General features: G+C 48.5%; 1 protein-coding gene across 2 annotated transcripts in view; it reads right to left on the bottom strand.

Annotated features, from left to right (window-relative positions):
* The window catches only part of TMEM229B (transmembrane protein 229B), a 46542-nt gene extending 31579 nt beyond the window's left edge, over nucleotides 1-14963 (bottom strand). The window contains exon 1 of one of the 2 annotated variants that reach the window (XM_012504357.2): nucleotides 14907-14963. The gene's annotated coding sequence lies outside the window, so the exon portion shown is untranslated. Of the gene's footprint in view, nucleotides 1-14559 lie in introns of both variants that reach the window. The other variant, XM_003263592.3, reaches the window with a different exon arrangement.
* Nucleotides 14964-19115: the final 4152 nt, after the last annotated feature.

Raw genomic sequence — 19115 nt, forward strand, 5'->3', positions numbered from 1 at the left:
AAAGACAGTGCCAGAAATACTTATGGCTCAGACTCTGAGAAGGGCTGGTTATTTAATGGTGGGGGAAAGGCAGCCTCAATTCCCACAGGCATGACCATCACTGCTAAACAGGGACAAAGGGTAAAAAAAAGATATGCACTTCAATTGAGGGGATAGCTTATTCATCCTCCACCATCTGAGGATACCTGGGGGCTGGGAATTAAGGAGCGGAGTGGTCTCCTGGCCAGTGGAAGGTCCAGAAACAGGACTTTCTAGGGCTGGCTCTACCACTGACACTTGTAACTCCCAGTCATAGCTCCTCTACAGTTTTTGCATCAAAAAAGTGAATAAGGGTACAGTGTCTCTGCCTGTAGTCCCAGCTACTCATGTGGGAGGATACCTTGAGCTATGATCACACCACTGCACTCCAGCCTGGGCAACAGAGTGAGACCCTGCCCCTTAAAATAAATAAATAAATAAAAAACAATAGGCCATGTGTGGTGGCTCACACCTGTAATCCTAGCACTTTGGGAGGCCGAGGTGGGTGGATCACGAGGTCAGGAGTTCAAGACCAGCCTGGCCAACATGGTGAAACCCTGTCTCTACTAAAAATACAAAAATTAGCTGGGCGTGGTGGCGGGCGCCTGTAATCCCAGCTACTCGGGAGGCTGAGGCAGGAGAATCTCTTGAACCCGAGAGGCAGAGTTTGCAGAGGCAGAGGTTGCACTCCAATCAGGGCAACAAGAGCGACACTCCGTCTCAAACAAAACAAAACAAAAACAAAAACACAATAGAACACTTTAGATTCCTTTATTTTGCGTTTTTGTGTTGCTTTTATGATTTTCCATGTGCATCTGGATATTTTTTAAAGTTTTAAAACATCCAGTCAAAGCAGCTATAAGAATTTCAGCAAATTGACTCACATGAGTAGCTGCATCACCTTCCAGATGAAAGTAGGGGAACAAGGTTCATTTGGGATCTAAAGAAACATCCAGGTATAGGAAATGCCTCCAGGTATACTTGGGGGTTAACAATAATAATAATAAAGACAATGCCTCTAGGAACCAGCTGCTCTGCATGAGCTAACTTGGCCTAGGGGCAACAGGTCCCAACTAGCTTGAACGAAATGCAAACCTCCGGCAGGTACTCCCTGCCCTGAGGACACACTAGTTCATCCAGAGTCATGGCAGTGGGGTTAGGAGAAATGGAGGGATTGACCCACAGGCTAGAACTAGGGTGAGACAAGACAGGTACTCAGCTCAGGCACAAAATTTAAGGGAGTGCCAAAATATTTAGTAATCAAGATATGATATTTTATTATTTTTATTTATTTATTTTTGAGACAGGATCTTGCTCTGTTGGCCAGGCTGGAGTGCAGTGGCGTGATCATAGGTCACTGCAGCCTTGACCTCCTGGGCTCAAGTGATCCTCCCACATCAGCCTCCCAAGGTGCTGGCATTACAGGCATGAACTGCTGCACCCAGCCAAGATAAATGATATTTTAAAAAATCAAGTTGGTAAGCCATGGCCACAGGCTATAGTTATATTGGAGCCAGGGCTGAGATTAGGGACAGGCCAATGAGGCAGGGCCCCAGGTGAGGTTCTGTTACGTTTGAAGAGCCCAAAGACCTGTCCTGCTCCAGTGCCAAAGGCATCTCTGTTGAGGAAGGTCGTATAGCACCAAAGTCCCCTGTCTAAAACCCTTGGAATTCATAATTTTAAAGTTTTTTTAAAGGTGATGTAGAGCACATACCATAAATTACATAATCCTCACAGCAGGGTCTAGGACAGCACCCGCTAATCAAGCACATTCACATTTCTATGGTGACATCTATGAATATTCATACCGTGTGGTGTGAGCCTCTGTTAGACCAAGTCAGATTTTGCTGTCACTTGAGTGAAAGAAAAGCTTTTGGTTTTATAGTGCTTCAGATTTCAAAATTGCAGATAAAGGACTGTGGGCCTTAACAGCACGACGTTAGGTCTCCCAAAGAAAAAAGGCAACAGACTGGGCTCTGTGGCTCACACCTGTAATACCAACACTTTGGGAGGCCAAGATGGGTGGATCACCTGAGGTCGGGAGTTCGAGACCAACCTGACCAACATGGAGAAACCCTGTCTCTACTAAAAATACAAAAATTAGCCGGGTGTGGTGGCATGCGCCTGTAGTCCCAGCTACTCGGGAGGCTGAGGCAGGAGAATCACTTGAACCTGGGGGGTGGAGGTTGCAGTGAGCCAAGATCGTGCCATTGCACTCCAGCCTGGGCAACAGAGTGAGACTCCGTCTCAAAAAAAAGAAAGAAAAAAAAGAAAAAAATGCAACAGATAGGACCCAAACTTTTGTTATAAACTTGTTCTGAGGAAAGAACTGCAAAGTCCTTGCTGGTGATCACCCAGAAGGTGATTTCTTTTTTTTTCTTTTTTTTTTTTTTTGAGACTGAGTTTTGCTTTGTTGTCCAGGCTAGAGTGCAATGGCATAATCTCAGCTCACTGCAACCTCCGCCTCCCAGGTTCAAGCAATTCTCCTGCCTTAGCCACCCGAGTAGCTGGGATTACAGCCATGCGCCACCACGTCTGGCTAATTTTGTACTTTTAGTAGAGACGGCGTTCCTCCATGTTGGTCAGGCTGGTCTCAAACTCCCGACTTCAGGTGATCCGCCCACCATGGCCTCCCGAAGTGCTGGGATTACAGGTGTGAGCCACCGTGCCCGGCCCCAGAAGGTGATTTCTAAAGGTCAGTCAAGGCCAAAGCAGAGTGACCACAGGGTTTATTTCCCAGCAGCCAACCAACCAACCTTATTAAATACCTTCTGAGTGTAAAACCTTGTACAGGGTCCTGAAATGTATTAAGATATACAAAACAAAGTTCCAGCCTTTGGGAGCTTAAAAATTAGTGGAGACAATATGGTAAGCAAAACAACCATGGAATATTAAAAACTGAAGGGATATCATCCAGACCCACACTGTAAAGATGAAACCGATGTTCAGGGAAGTTGAGAGCCTTGCATAAGTTAGCAGACAAGCAGATAACCGCACACTAACAAGCAGATAGTGGCGCTGCACGGAGAGATCAGGATCTGTGTTTGCCAACTGTCGTTCACTGTCCTTTGCATAAAAGCACATAATAATTGTGACCTGGTGATAAAATGACAAGAGGAGTTAAAAGATCCTAACAGAAGTGGTTTTGGTTAAATAAACTTTTGCAGCAGAGATGGTCGCTGGCTTCTAAAAGGACTACAATTTGGGTAGGCAGCAAGGCAGGTGAGTGCCCTTCAGGCAGTGGAACAACTGAAGCAGGGGTGGGCGTGTGTATGCCAGATTAGTTGTGCAAGTGGATTAGGCTCTGGGAAAGGGCATAGAAGGAGTTCCTGGGGGCGCTGGGGAGATACGTTTGGAAAAGCATGTAAAGGCTATGGAGAGCTTGAATGCCAGGGCGAAGGACGTCAATTACCTCCTAAGGCAGCATTTCCCATCCCTGCATGCCACCTTCATGACTCGGCATGGCTGCCCACTGCCCTGCGGGAAATGACAGAGGGTAGTAGTTTAAAAGTCCATGCTCTGGAGTCAGATTCTTTCCGTTCAAATCTCGGCTTTGACATCAACTGTGTGACTTGGACATGCTGCTTCACCTCTCTGCCTCAGCTTACTTTTTTTAAAATTATTTTTATTATTTTTATATTTTGAGACAGAGTCTAGCTCTGTCACCCAGGCTGGAGTGCAGTACTGCAATCTCGGCTCACTGGAACCTCCGCCTCCCTGGTTCAAGCAATTCTCCTGCCTCAGCCTCCCAAGTAGCTGGGATTACAGGCGCCCACCACCACGCCTGGCTAATTTTTGTATTTTTAGTAGAGACAGGGTTTCACCATGTTGGCCAGGCTGATCTCGAACTCCTGACCCCATGATCTGCCCGCCTCAGCTTCCCAAAGTGCTGGGATTACAGGCGTGAGCCACTGTGCCCAGCCTATTTTTTAATTTTTATTTTTATTATTTTTGAGACAGGATCTCACTCTGTCACCCAGGCTGGAGTGCAGTGGTGCGATCTCGGCTCACTGCAGCCTATGCCTCCTGGGTTCAAGTGATTCTCCTGCCTCAACCTCCTGAGTAGCTGGGATTACAGGCACCCCACACCATGCCCAGATAATTTTTGTATTTTTAGTAGAGATGGGGTTTCACTATGTTGGCCAGGTTGGTCTCAGACTTCTGACCTCAAGTGATCCACTTGCTTCAGCCTCCCAAAGTGCTGGGGTTGCAGGCGTGAGCCACCGTGCCCGGGCTCAGTTTATTTATTTGTAAAACAGAGAAAATATAAGTACCTTCCTCATGAGGATTAAGTAAGAAAGCACGTTTATTGTACTACAAACAGCAACCTGGCATTATAAGTTATCAATAAATGTCAGTTATTGTCACTAATCTTCTTATTTAACTCAGTTTTTTTTTTCAGTTAAATATGTACTGTAGCCTTATTCTAAGCAATAATATCCACAAAATCATGGGCTTATTGTGACAATGATGGTTTTGATGATACACATATAACAAGATGTTAAATCAAAAAGTCTTGACTAAGGCACCAAGATGCAACAGGTATAATGCTGGTAAGTGTGACACCAGAGAAGGATGCACATTTTCAAAAGAGGTGCACAAGGGCCCCTCTCTCAAGCTGAGGGTATAGAGGGTCAGAATGGGCAGAAACTGGGGAAAAATCTTTGTGGAGGAATTTTGGGGTTGCTGCTAGTGTGCTGTGATATCTCACCCTATCCCCATAGAAAACCGGCCCTCCTGTCAAGCTGGTGAGAGGGGAATTCACCAGGACCACTCAGGAAACTTGATGTCTGTCCCCTGCAACTGGGAGGACATGGTGGACTGGCATCTGATCACCTCTTGAGACATCCAAAGGGTGGGACACAAGTTGGCCATCTGCTGTTGGACGAGCCAAGGGAGACTGCTGAGCTGGGGTCAGCCTGCCTTCCCAGGTTCACTGCGCCCAGGGATGTGTGATTGTTTCCTTGGACTAATGTGGGCCACGTGCACTAATGTGGGCTGGCATGAGGTCAGAGCAGGTCTTCTCTGAGATGGTCTCTTGGGCAGACTGAAGGACCTTAGCTGAAAGAGGCTGGAGGCGAACCACCGGATTTCAGGGGCTGAGGAAGGAGCAATGATCTAGAATAGAGGATAATTTGCTCTTTTTTTTTTGAAACAGATTCTTGCTCTGTTGCCCAGGCTGGTATGCAGTGGTGCGATCTCAGCTCACTGCAACCTCTGCCTCCAGGGTTCAAGCAATTCTCCTGCCTCAGCCTTCCTGGGATTACAGGCGCCCGCCACCATGCCTATCTAATTTTTGTAGTTTTAGTAGCGACAGAGTTTCCGCCATGTTGGCCAGGCTGGTCTCGAACTCCTGACCTTGGGTGATCCACCCATCTCAGCATCCCAGAATGCTGGGATTACAGGTGTGAGCCACCTCACCTGGCTGATAATTTGCTCTTTTCAAGACAATAGAAGTGAGACATCCCAGCAATTGGGAGGGTAAGGAGGGTTCTCTGAGAATCCGATAAAAATATGGACCAGAAAGCTGGAAGCCAGCAGACAGTGTACCTAGTGAGCACTTTCCTGCCCCTCCCAGTCCAGTGACAAAGGAGTGGATGTATTTTTATTTTATTTTATTTTTTAGTTTTTTCCATGGGACTCTGCTTCATAGAGCGGGTATATTTTGTACTTAGTTGAGACTATGCTTGTAAGACTTAAAGTGATCACAGAACCTTCTCCTATGAATAACCAGAAAAGTTACAGGGCCGAAGTTGTCACCCTAGACCAGGGAAAGAACTAATCCCACTGGATAAACATAAAGAGACAGTGGGAGGCAAAATTAAGTTGCTTGATGAGTACATTCCAATGAGTCATGTTTCTTTACACTCATTAGAAACATAGCTATTAAAATGAAATGTTTGTCCCTGTACCAAACAAAATCATCTCTCATCCCCCCAGTAGCATGGTACCCCCCATAAAAATAATGGGGATAGGAGAATAAGAGGTGAGGAGAACATAAGACAGGCGGAGATGGAAAATATTGGTTTGGTGGGTTCAATGGGAACTCATTTGCTCCTCAACCTTGAATATGATGAAATGAAAATAGAAGATGCGCCAAAGAATGAAAGAATCCAAGAGTCCTTAGAAAATGGCTTTGTTTGGGCCAGGTACGGTGGCTCATGCCTGTAATCCCAGCACTTTGGGAGGCCAAGGCAGGCGGATCATGAGGTCAAGAGATCGAGACCATCCTGGCCAACATGGTGAAACCCCATCTCTACTAAAAATACAAAACTTAGCTGGAGGTGGTGGCATGTGCCTGTAGTCCCAGCTACTCAGGAGGCTGAGGCAGGAGAATGGCTTGAACACGGGAGGCGAAAGTTGCAGTGAGTCGAGATCGCACCACTGCCCTCCAGCCTGGCGACAGAGCCAGACTCTGTCTAAAAAAAAAAAAAAAAGAAAGAAGGAAAGTAAAAGAAAAATCCTTGTTCAAAGGGAACTGAAGACAGCCTAGCCCTAGCCCAATTCCGTGAACAAAGAAGACGTGGCCCCTGAGTTCCTGGGCTGAGTATATGGTTTAGCCTTGCCCTTTCAGGTAGTTAGGGCAACAGAGGGGGTATATTCTCACTAACACTGAGTTGCCCAGAAAGCATCAGCTAAATTAGCCAGGTGCTAATATAGGTGGTGCACCTATAGTCCTGGCTACTCGGGAGGCTGAAGTGGGAGGATTGCTTGAACCCAGGAGTTCAAGGCTACAGTGAGCTATGATTGTGCCACTGCACTCCAGCCTGGGTGACAGAACAACATCCTGTCTCTAAAATAAACAAAAACAAAAACAAAAAAACATCAACCAGAGACCTCAAGTTCTGGAGACCCGAGTGGCAGAGGAGCAGGGATAGGGGGAAGAATCCTGGACTGAAGCAGGCCCTGGAGTCCACAGGGTCTCGGTCTTTTGTCCAAGCTGGAGTGCAGTGGTGTGGTCACAGCTCACTGCAGCCTCGACCTCCCAGGCTTAAGTGATCCTCCCACCTCAGCCTCCCAAGGAACTGGGAGTACAGACATGCGCCACCATGCCCAGCTAATTTTGTGTAAAGACAAGGTCTCACTGTGTTGCCTAGGCTAGTCTTGAACTGGCAAGTGATTCTCCTGTTTCCGTCTCCCAAAGTGCTAGGATTACAGGCGTGAGCCACCCTGCCTGGCTCAGTTTAAGTATTAAGACAAGACATAAGGGTTGCTCCCCATGACATAGGAATGGTAAGTATAAGGGTGTACAGACACCACCTCTCAGCTGCCGCACTGAAGCAGTTAAAAGAGCAATAACTGGGCTGGGCATGGTGGCTCACGCCTGTAATCTCAGCACTTTGGGAGGCTGAGGCCGGCGGTTCACCTGAGGTTGGGAGTTCCAGACCAGCCTGACCAACATGGAGAAACCCTGTCTCCACTAAAAATACAAAATTAGCCGGGCGTGGTGGCACATGCCTCTAATCCCACCTACTCGGGAGGCTGAGGCAGGAGAATCGCTTGAACCTGGGAACTGGAGTTTGCTGTCAGCCGAAGTCACATTGCACTCCAGCCTGGGCAGCAAGAGCCAAACTCCATCTAAAAAAAAAAAAAAAGAGCAATGACCGGACCTAGTCTCCCTTCTTGAGAAGGGACTTCCTCCAGCTCTGACTTTGTCCCTTAGCTTCCAATCTGACTTCTTTCTCCTTCAACACCATCTCTTCCCTCCCAGCTGTGACTTCTGACAGTTCCAGACCAGCTGAGTTATTTCCTGAGAAAGGCTAGAACCTCAGCCTTTCTCAGGAAAGGCTGGATCATCCAGTATTATTACTGAAGAGATATTAGAGAATATCTTGTCCAGATGATAAGAAAACTAAAAGCCAAAAAACTTACATCACATGCCCAGAGTCACTGAGCTGCGAGGAGAACCCAAGTCTCCTGACCCCTTGCACACTGTTCCATCATACAGCCTCATGCTAGCTCTCCAAGAAGGGTAGGCTCACCTTCCTTGGACCACCACCTTAACCCTCATTCCTCTTCCATGAATACTTCAAAATGGTGGAAGAGGCCAGGTGTGGTGGTGCACCTGTAGTCCCAGCTTGGAAGGCTGGGGCTAGAGGATCCCTTGAGCCCAGGAGATAGAGGCTTCATTGAGCTAGGATTGTGCCACTGCACTCCAGCCTGGGTGACAGAGCAAAACCTTGTCTCAAAAAAAAAACAACAACAACAACAAAAAAAACAAAACAGAAGACAATTAACTTGCTTGGAACAAACAAGAATGGATCCCAATCTACTAGCTGGTCACCTTTGAATGGAGAAATCAGTGGCTATAAATACTTTCTCAGAAGAACAGGATAATCTAATGTTTGCTTTACTTTGCTCAGTGTAGCTGGGACCCCAGAGTCATAATCAGGTCTCCACAGCTGAATTATAATGATGGGCAGGGAAAGGCCCAGGAACTAGGTTGGAGGATGAGGATTGGGGTCAAGAATCTGCAAAGATAAGCTTCTATGACTAGTGGCAGTAGGACAACAGAAAGAAAAATGTTGCCCAAACAGACCGTTAAGCAAGAGGAAAATTTTGGTATCAAAATGAAATGGGGTTTATGAGATATATTCCTATGCCAAGCAGAAAGCGTGTTCCCTTTACAGTAACTCCCAGGCCATCTGGTCTACTTCCCTACTGCAGGGTACAGACCTCTCCTTACTGAACATTCATTGAGATGATGTTTTTCAAATAAAAATCTGTACTTCTGTCTCCTTTTAGCTAGTTGTGTTTAATCCACATCAACTCTCTCTCTCTTTTTTTTTTTTTGAGACGGAGTTTCACTCTTGTTGTCCAAGCTGGAGTGCAATGGCATGATCTCGGCTCCCTGCAACCTCCACCTCCTAGGTTCAAGCGATTCTCCTGCCTCAGCCTCCCAAGTAGCTGGGACTACAGGCACGAGCCGCCATGCACAGCTAATTTTTGTATTTTTAGTAGAGATGGGGTTTCACCATGTTGCTCAGGCTGGTCTTGAACTCCTGACCTCAGGTGATCCACCCACCTCGGCCTCCTAAAGTGCTGGGATTACAGGCGTGAGCCACCGCGCTCCGTCAGTTCTCCTTTTTATGTGTTAACCTATACTGCCTCCACTTTTACCCTCTCCCCAATATTTGTTCTATCATCTGATCCAAGCTTATAAAACACAATAGATTCAGACTGGCTGGGAGATGTGGCTCATCCCTGTAATCCCAGCACTGTGGGAGGCTGAGGCAGGAGGATTGCTTGAGGCCAGGAGTTTGAGACCAGCCTGTGCAACACAGCGAGTTATAGAGACTCTGTCTCCATATAAACAATTTTAAAAGTAGCCAGGTATGGTGGCACATGCCTGTAGTCCTAGGGAGGCTGAGGCAGGAGGATCGCTTGAACCCAGGAGTTCAAGGCTGCAGTGAGCTATGATTGTGCCACTGCACTAAAGCCTGGGTGACAGAGAGAGAACCCGTCTCTAAAAAAAATTTTTTTATTAAGAAAAAAAGGATCAGATCTCAATTCAAATCCCAGTTTAGACACTTACTAGCTGTATGATATGGGTGATCACTTTATCTTGCAGAGCCTCAGTGTTTCCAGCTGTGAGATGGGGATAATTAATAGTAGCTATCTCATTGATGTGAGAAAAGAACATATGTAAATGCTTAGCCTAATAAATGGTGGCTGTCATTGTTATTGCCATGATCACTGAAGCCAGCTGAAGCTCTATTTGTGGAATTAAGTCTCAGAGGGCTGAAATGGGCTGTCCAAGGTCACACAAGTGAGTGAGTCAGGGAGGGATCCCAGATTTCCTGATTCCTGAAGCCTTTGCCAACCATCAGCTCACACACAAACGAATCATTGCCCAATGACCTAGAAATCTGGATATCTGATCACATCCAAGTACCACAGCTGGTGATCTAATAAGCACTCACTATGTGTTAGAAACTGTGCAGGCTATATGAAAGCTTTACAGCATCTATAGGTCAGTATAAGAAGGTCATCTCATTGCTTATACCAAACCAAAAAAAAAAAAAGAAAACAAGACAAAAATCTGGAACCGCTGCTTGTGTTGCCCAGTGGTAATGATATTTCTTGTCCATATGTGTTTTAAGAAAGTAGATGAAAGTAAGACCAATGCTCTGGCTGCCTTATTCCTGGCTTTGAAAAGGCCTTTTTGATTGGGAACAAGGGGGAGAGAGATGCTAAGGACTTAGGGACTAAAATGGGGTTTGGCCAAGGACAGCAATGAAAAAGGAGATGGGGGTTGTCAGTGGGCTAAAAACAAGTCTCTGTCAGTGCTCTGAAGAATGGCAGTGATTGTCAGCAAGGTGGGCTTCTCGCTGCACCAGGGCCTGTCCCTCCACTGACTGTGCAAGCAATGAAACCAGGGAGCCCCAGGAAGCACATTTTATCTTGAAGCATGAATCACCCCTCAGAAGTCTAGAAAAGAATCCTCTCTTTGTGGCCCTTCAATCTCCTTGGCTGGCATCCCTAGCTCCTCAGGGCTGATGTCAAGGCCTTACTAAAACTCAGGGTGAGTGACCTTTCCGATGGAAATGGATCATTCCAGAAGCTCATGTGACAGGGGTGCCTCTTAATAACTGAAAGGAAACAATGAATGAATGGGCCAGCTAGATGGCATTCATCATTCAAGTCTAACTGCAAAAGCAGTCAGAAGTGGATAATCCAGTATGTTCTGAATGAGGGGCTTTTGGAAAGCAAAGGAGTGGCAGAAAGTGATCTCTCCCCTCATCTTTTCATATTTATTAGCTCTCCCTACATTAATTGACAGCTGAAGTCTTATTTAAAAAAACAAAAAACAAAAAAATAACTGTCATGCTTCTAGAAGATGGAGCAGCCAGAAGGAGCAATCTGAGGACCCGAGACCTGTCCGTGTAGACGGTTTGCCCTCATTTCAAAGATGCTGTCTCTTCTACAATACCAGCCACACTTGGAGCCAAGAATCCTGAAAAAAATATTAAACTCCCTACTGGGGAGCCAGCAGAGTAAACGATGGTGAAAAGCTGGATGTTCAAAAACGCGAATTGTCAATGACTTTGGTTGCTCCTCAAATTGCCAGACTGGATTGTGATCCAAAGGTAAGTGGAAGCACCAAAATCAGAGGAGGGTGGAAAGTCGCCTTTCAGAACCATCCTTTGAAGGAGCAGAGGGCCAGCATCACTCTGTGACCTCAGCTCCACTACATTTATACATAGGGGAACTGATGTTAAAATGAACATGAAGTACAGCCTCACAGGGGAGGAGAGCCGAAGTCCACACTATGTATAAATGCAGCCTGATGAATGTGAAAACAGGGAAAGGAGCAAACCCTCTTTTCCATCTTGGAAATGTGATAGTTGACTTAGCCTCAGTTCTATCTATGGATGTGGTGTGTTGGGGTAAAAACCACTGCCTTTTCCTTGAATCACAGCAGCATGGGGCATCCCACAGCTCAAAGTCTGAGGCAAATATACATCTTGAACCAAACACCCTGGTATACTGGTGTAAATTCTGGTATGTAAATTCTATGAGTGCATCTTTATCTTACAGCAGGAAAGTATAACCTATGGATCTACTTGGGTACTTGATTTTAAACGCTCTTAAATCCCAGGAAAGGAAAACTTCCCCAACACATGCATTCTCACACACCACAGCCAGTGTGACAACTCTCAGTGGGCCTCAGTTTCCCTAAGGGGAACCAAACCAAAAGTGCCCCCCTCCTACCCCTTCCCTGGAAATCAGCTTACACTTTACTTTTCAAATACAAAGCCTGATTTCTGAGAAGTGATGTAGAGTAAGAAGAAGATCTGGCCAATAGAGGCTGAAATTCCTCGGCTCAGAACATGAGAATCCCGTCTGATATTCCCTCCTTAGCCAGGTGTTGCCACAAAGGGAGCTAAGACTTTGCCAGGTCAGAAATTATCCTCGCCTTAAAAGGAATGTTCCTGCAATTAAACAAATACACCCAAACCACCTTGTCTGTATTTGGGAGGTGGGGAGAGGAGGGAGGAGAAGAGTAAAAGGATACAAACTTGAAAACAGCCAGGCTCTGGGAGGGTTAGCTATCCCTTCCCTCCCCTCAAGGACAGCCAGGTCTAATATAGTTGCCGATAAGACCAAGCTGCCTCACTCTACTGCCCTTACCCAGGTCCCTCCTTATGACATCAGAGTCCCCAACATCATCGGAGACCCTCCTCAGAAACTGGAGGGTGACAGTCACTAACATTCTAGCTGGAAACTGTATACCAGGAAAAAGCCCACCAGGAAGGAGCTCCAAGCCATCCTGAGAGGTAAGCAGAAAAAAACACTTGCTGCCTAAGTGCTGCAGCGAGAGCTTTTCTGATAAAAACTACACTTTAAAAACCAACACTGAGCTTTGCCTATCACAAAAGCTGTAATTTGGTCCCTTCCTGTAAAATGACACCTTTCCCTTTAGAAACAATATGTAAATCTGATACAACCGAAATAAACACAGTATAAGGCTCACTAACTCATTTAGTATCTTTCATTCCAGGACTCCAGGGTCTTAAATCACTTTGTAAATGTAAAAATTCATGCCTCATCACTTCAAAACAGGAAGTTAGGAGAGTATCAATTTCCCGTCTTAAGGTAAGTACATTTGAGAAACATGCCACGGAAAAGCCCATCCTCTAACCACTGGAGGCTCGGAGGTCAGGCCTCCATATCATTACCCTCAGCTCCGAATAAATAGCTTGGGAGAAACCAATAAAGCCCCTCCAATGGGGACTTGAGTGATAATCAATCCTGCCTGCCCGTTAGAGTGGGAAAGTCCATAGGAGTGGGCCTAGCTGTGCTTCTCTGGTCCAGCACCTGCATCTGACTTTAGCCACAAATTGCAGGGCCACAAATCTGTAGCTCAGGGGACTCAGTTTTCTCCTGCTACTCCTTATTGGTCCTGGAACCTCCCTTGCTTCTGTACCTGTAAGTGGCCAAAATCAACACTAAAGAAAGCCTGTTGTCCCCACCCAACGCCTGCCACGCTATGTCCCCAGTTGCCTATATCTGTCTCCAAACACAAAGCCCCCGATGGGGGCTAAGTGTCATGTCAGCACACCCCTGAGCAAGGTGTCTCTAGAGCGAAGTGTCCTGACAGGCCCACCCTGGCCCAACCTACTTGTATCATTAGCTCATTCACACGGGCAGGCGGGAGAGTCCTCCACTAGTCTAGGGCCCTCCAGTGCCTTCTGTCTCACAGGGAAGCAGATGTATCTGTCTTCCAACCAGGGAAAAAAAATCTGAGCTCCCAAAGGGCTGTCCTGCCACAGGATAGGAGCTGGTGGTCACATGTAAGCCAGCTCAGAACTGAAGGCACCTTGTTCCTGGAGACACAAGGCCAAGGACTGGGGACCTGGAACCTGGCCCATTTGTTTTCTAGAGAGAAAGACACTGTACCACCCCCAAGGCAGGTTGCTTGGCCCTCCCTTGATCCCTCTTCCTGGTACAGCAGAGAGAAACCCAGGCCTCTCAATTATGCAAGGCTGATAGCCACAGCAATAATTCATTTATTACTAGGGTGCTGAGAACACAGGAGAATTGGTGAGCAAAGCCCCCAAGTTTACAGCAGCAGACAGCTCCCTGGGGTCCTGCTCTTTCCCTCCAGGGAGAGCCTTGAGCAGTGCCGGAACACCCTGCCCTCCTGTCTCCAAGCTCTGTACCTAAGGCAGCCAAACACCCCCAGGGAAACCCTGGGGAAAGAAAGGAGACAGTCCCTGGGAAGGAAGGGAAGGGGGTCCGTTTCTGACTGAGCATAGAAAGAGGGAAAGGAAGACACCTGGGAAAGAGGCCAATGTCTCCCTGCCCTTGCCAGGAACCGGGCTGTAACACTCCCCATCCCAGCCAGGCATCTCTCACGGAGGACCAGAGATCAAGGAGGGCAGGTAAAGAGCTGGCAGCCAGGGGGCTGGGCTGGGCCCTGGGACACGGACCTGGGGAGTGGAGGGCGCCTAGGTGTGGGGTCCACCATCACCCAGTTTTTCCATGCACCCTGGGGAGAAGGCGGCGGGGTCATTTTGGCAGCGTTCCCTTCCCTTCAGGAAAGTCCTCAGCCTCTAATTCAGGAGGGTCCGTGGTTTCCACTCCCAAGCCCTGGCTCCCCAGCTTCCACCCAGACTGTCACCCACCTCCACCCTCCCGAGGTGGCCTCCTGGGTGCTCTCCGCCCGGAAGAAGAGGAGGTGTCAACCTACCGCTGCCCCTCGCTTCCCCCTGACACCCCTTTGTTTCAGGCAGGGAAAGTTGCCAACGCGCACCCCCTTCCCCAACACGCCCCCCTGTGCGCCCATCCCCCGCAGGGAATCCGAGCCCGGGCGCACCATCTATCTAATCTGCAGCTCGATCTCGAACCGGGGCAGCATTCTCGAAACCGAAAGCAAAGAGCAAACGGGATCTGCCAGAGCCCCAAGTCCGGTCGCCCAGTCTTCCCAATCACCGTCCCCATCGCCCGCGCCCCCCGCGCTTGGGGCTGCCAGCCCCTCGCGGCCACCTCTCTGGGCGGCGGAAAGGCCTCTTTCCGGGCATCGGGGGCACCTACCGGTGCGGAGCCGGGGCCGTGGGCAGGGGCTGGGCAGAGCCAGCCGCCTGCCGGGCGCAGGTGCGGCCAGGAGCGCCGTCTCCAGGGCTGGCTCCCGCTCCTCCTCCCGCGCCGGGACTCGGGGCGCTCTCCTGCACCGCCTGCTCCCCGCCCCCAAGCCCGGCGCTCTGGCTCCCCCCGCGCCGAGTTGCGGGCCGTGCCTCCCCCACGCCGCCTGGCACTCCCGCGCCGCGCCTAGTCCCGCATTGTGTGTCCGCGTCCGCCGCGGCGGCGCGGGGTCCGGGGGACTGCAGCCGCCGCTGCCAGGGAGGAAAGGAGCCCCCGGCGGCGGCGGCGGCGGCACTCACCCATAGTACGGATGCGCTGCAAACTGCACATGCTCGCGTCTGACAGGCGCTCGCCCTGCCGCCCGGCTTAACTCCTTGCTCGCCCGCTCGCCGGCCCGGCCCGCTGTCCCCTCCGACCCCGCTGCCTCCCGCAGCCCGGGGTCCGCACCGCCACGGGCGCCTAGGAGCACGCCCCCTGCCCGGGTCGCGGCGCAGGAGGCTGCGGTGCAGGGCTTTTCGGCCCTCCCTGTCCTAGCCAACCCGCCTGCATTTGAGTGTCTGTCAGGCCCGGAGCTTGTAGTTGCGGGGACAGGCGTGCAACATCCACTGTGGGTATCATTGCAGGCCCGGGCTACCTGAGGGCCACAGACCAGGTGGTGTGGCAGACCCACTATGTGCCAGCACTGTGGACCCTGTGGTCAGTTCATGGAAACAGCCATGTAAGGTCATTTGTTTATCCCCATTTCCAAGATGGAGAAACTGAGGCCTATGGAAGTTAAGGAATTTGCCTAAGGCAGGGCTTGAACTTCTAAGGCTCACGATTTGCTTTATACCATAAAGATTACAGAGAATATGTTATTTCAGAAGTCAATCTAGTTTCTTTTATTGGGAGGTGGAAAATAATGAATATCATCTGGAAATTCTGGAAATTCCACAATACCGAACGTAGGAAATCGGCAGCTGAGGGCCCTGACTTGAGACAGTCCCCTCGGACTGGTCCTGGGTCCTGCAGAAAGGCTGAGCAGGGAGTGGGAAGGACATCCAGCCCCCGTTCCCACGCCAAGCCTAGGTCCTGGCACGGGGTGCCTCACCCAAGAGGAAAGGGCATTTTGAAAATTTATAACATCCTCTGGGGGTGTCCTTTTGTCACTAGCCATCTCGCAAACCCTATGCATGCCTAGGCCTGATCTGAGGGGTCTAATGGCTGCTTTTCAACCTAGCGGGATGGGGGGAAATGAGGAGAGGGACAACAAGAGAGGCAGAAGCCCCTACCCCTTTTTGTAACATACCCCAGTGACAAACAGCTCTCAGAAGTCCAAGGCAGCACAGAATCTTCTAAGAAAAGGAACCTATGGTTCATCCAGCTGCTCTTGCCCCATTCTGGGCGAGAAGCTGGGCTGCCTTCCTCCTGTCTGAACCTAATACCTAACCCTAATCTGATCCTGTGTCTTCCCCTAATTGCCTGATGCGGCTGTAGGTCTTCCATCAACCTCCTGTCCCTAGCCAGAATATTCAAAGATCAACAAAGGTGCCTCTCAAAGCTGGGAGTAGGAAATGTGGACAAGGAATTTCTAAGCCCATCCCCATACATACCCTGTTCTTGGGCTGGTCAAGCCATTCTTCTCAGAAGGAAAGCAGTGGGCAGAGGGAGTCATGTTGGGTTCCTCAAACCAGTACAAGAAGTAGACAGCCATGTGCTACCAGTGGCAGGAACTCTAGACTTCCCCTGAGTTTGTTTCCTTTTCTGTAAAATGGAGATATTGCCTCATCATAAGTATAGTATAATGACCCAAGGACATCATGCATATAATATTCTCAGCACACAGTAGGCTTTGGATAACAGAAAAACTTGTTTTTTTGCTGGAGATAAGGCAAGGAGAAGGGAGAGAGTCAGGGCCACAGGCAGGCATGTGGGCTGTTCCTAGTACACTGTCAGAGACGCAGGAGACAGTGTCTCAGGGACACGTTGGCAAGAAGCAGCTAGTCTAGCAGCAAGGTCTACCTGATGAAAAGGGCCATCCCCTGTGCCCCCTTGCCACGGAGCCATAGTACTCCTAATCTCCTTCTCTAGCTGTGGCCGGCAGCTGGCAGCTGGCTCTCCCCCAGGCTCTGGGAGGCAGCATTGCGCAGAGGAAAGCGCAATGGGCTGGAAAGGCTTCGGAAGATCTGAATTCCTGGCACCGTATGCATGAGGCGCGGTAGGTGCGGGGCTTAGTGCTCACAATATTTTTAGGGACCCGCAAAAATGTGTGAATTTCTTTTAAACTCAGAGGCAAAAAATAAACATTGAGGTCAAAGAAAAATGTTTTAATATATAATATTAATATTCATCCTTTAGCAGAGAATCTCTATTGTAGAAGCCAAGATATCAGTTAGAGAATCAGAAAGAAGGGTTAGGAACTAAGGTGCAATGCACGGCATCATCCAGCCTCTACTTTCTCCAGCTCTCCGGTGAACTTAACTCCATGACCTGGATTTTCCTCATTCCTTACATTAGGGATCATTTCTTCCCAAAAAATTTAGACAGTAGTGCTTTACAATTGACATATTTTCTCTCTCTGGGTAGCACAGCTATTTTTATCCCCATTTTATAAATGAGGAAATTAAGGCTCAGAGAGGTTGTACAGTTTGGTCATGGTTAGACTGCTAGTAAAGGCAAAATGCAGTTCAAACTCAGGTCTTCTGGTACCCCTTCCAAGCTCCTTTCTATTTGCACCAAGAACATTTGATGTAAGATCAGGTGTGCACAGGGTAGAGCAGTCTGCTGTAGAAATGGACTTTAAAATAGCATCTGTAACAGTAAGGGGCCCCCCTGGCTTTTCACCCAAAGAATGCTGAAACTTACATACAGAATTGTGGGAAGGGGTGGGGAGGGTGACCCTGGGTGCAGGAGGCACAGTGATCATGGTTCTAGTGATTCAAGTACCGGTTGAAGGTGAAGGGGCCTGGGACAAACCACCCCTGCTGCACTAACACACACCAAAGGATACCAGCCCCTGCTTTGCTTTCGTGTCTTGTCAAAGCAAGAGGAGCGGTGTGGTGGCATGGGGCAGGAACAGACAGGCTTTGCTCAAGCAAACTTGGGTTTGAGTTCAGGCTCTCCATCCTAGTTGGATGTCTTAAGGAAGTTCATTTAACTTTTCCCAGCCTATCTTTCTCATCTGCAAAATGGAAATGGCAATAATACCCAAGACCAGGGCAGTTGTAAGAGTAAGTAGGAGAATGCATATAAGGTGCTTAGCATAGTGCCAGACACATACTATAATACATAGGTAATAAGTGGCAGTAGCTCCACACTGTGATGTAAAGGCCCCGCCACGGTAGGCAGTAAATGGTAGTTCCCTTCACATCTCTTTTCCACCGCCTGGCAAGGAAAAGAAGTATCTTTGTATCTCTAAAGTTCCTTGAACATGTTAGGTCATTAGACATATATTCTGAAAGGCAAGAACTGTTCTGCCCTTCCCCCAAAGCAAACCAGCCATAAAGGGTTCGCTCTTGTCCCCCATAAGTAATTTTCTTGATGACTTTCAAAGGGAATCAGAAATATTTCTTTATGCTTGTTAAAGGATTGGTTCCTGGGGGCTGCCCTCTGACCACAAGTCAGGAGAGATGTGGCTAAAGAGGGTGATTCCAGTGGAGGAACTGACCAGCAGCCCGATCAGAAAGGGTCTGGGAGGGAGACGGAGCATGGAAATGGGAGATCAAGAGAAGATCACATGAAGTCTGCTGCAGATGCTATGATAAGAAAGCAAGAAGTGAGGTAGAAGCAGAGGAAGCGTTGAAGTCGAAGCCAATCTTGAATTTGGAATTATTTGGATCAGCTTTACAGGAAAACAAGCTGGATAGGAAAGAACTGGGGGATGGGACATATGGATATGGTCTTGGTGAGAAGAGGTCAAGGTAATAAGCCAGCATTTGAAAACAGGGGGAGTCTCTTTGCAACTGCCCCTTCTTGAAATAGGAAGGAAAGGGGCATAAAGAGGCTAAGGAGTGTGAACCCAGATCACATAGGATTCTTTGACTGCAAGCAGTAGAAACCAACTTTAGCTACCTTAAGTCTAAAACAAAAATTTCATTGGAAAAGAATATGATCAAATGGCTCACATATTTAAAGGGAATGCTGGCAAAACAAGCTCGAAAGGACTAGCACAGCACAAGGCCAGCTTTGGGAATCCAGGTAATGGGAAGTAATCGAGGGTCTCCTCGGGGCTGTGCTGCCAGAGCAACTAGACGTCAATCTTTTCATCACTTCTGCTCAAGCATAAAGAGTCAAATTTGCCTAAGTTGAGTCCTGCATTCACCTTCCCTCTTGGACAGGGAAGGGTCCACCCGGATACTCTGGTGTAAGCCCTTCTAGGCACTGCACATCGTGATTAGAGACAGTGAAAGAAATAAGGGGCTGTTACTACAAGAAGGGAAAGGCTGCCAAGTACACCCCCAACAGCAAATGTCCAGGACAAGGGGAAGCAAGCAGCATAGGGAATTTGTACCTGACTCAGTGGCCCTGTA

This window comes from Nomascus leucogenys, chromosome 1a (genome assembly GCF_006542625.1).
Source record: "Nomascus leucogenys isolate Asia chromosome 1a, Asia_NLE_v1, whole genome shotgun sequence".
NCBI lineage: Eukaryota > Metazoa > Chordata > Mammalia > Primates > Hylobatidae > Nomascus > Nomascus leucogenys.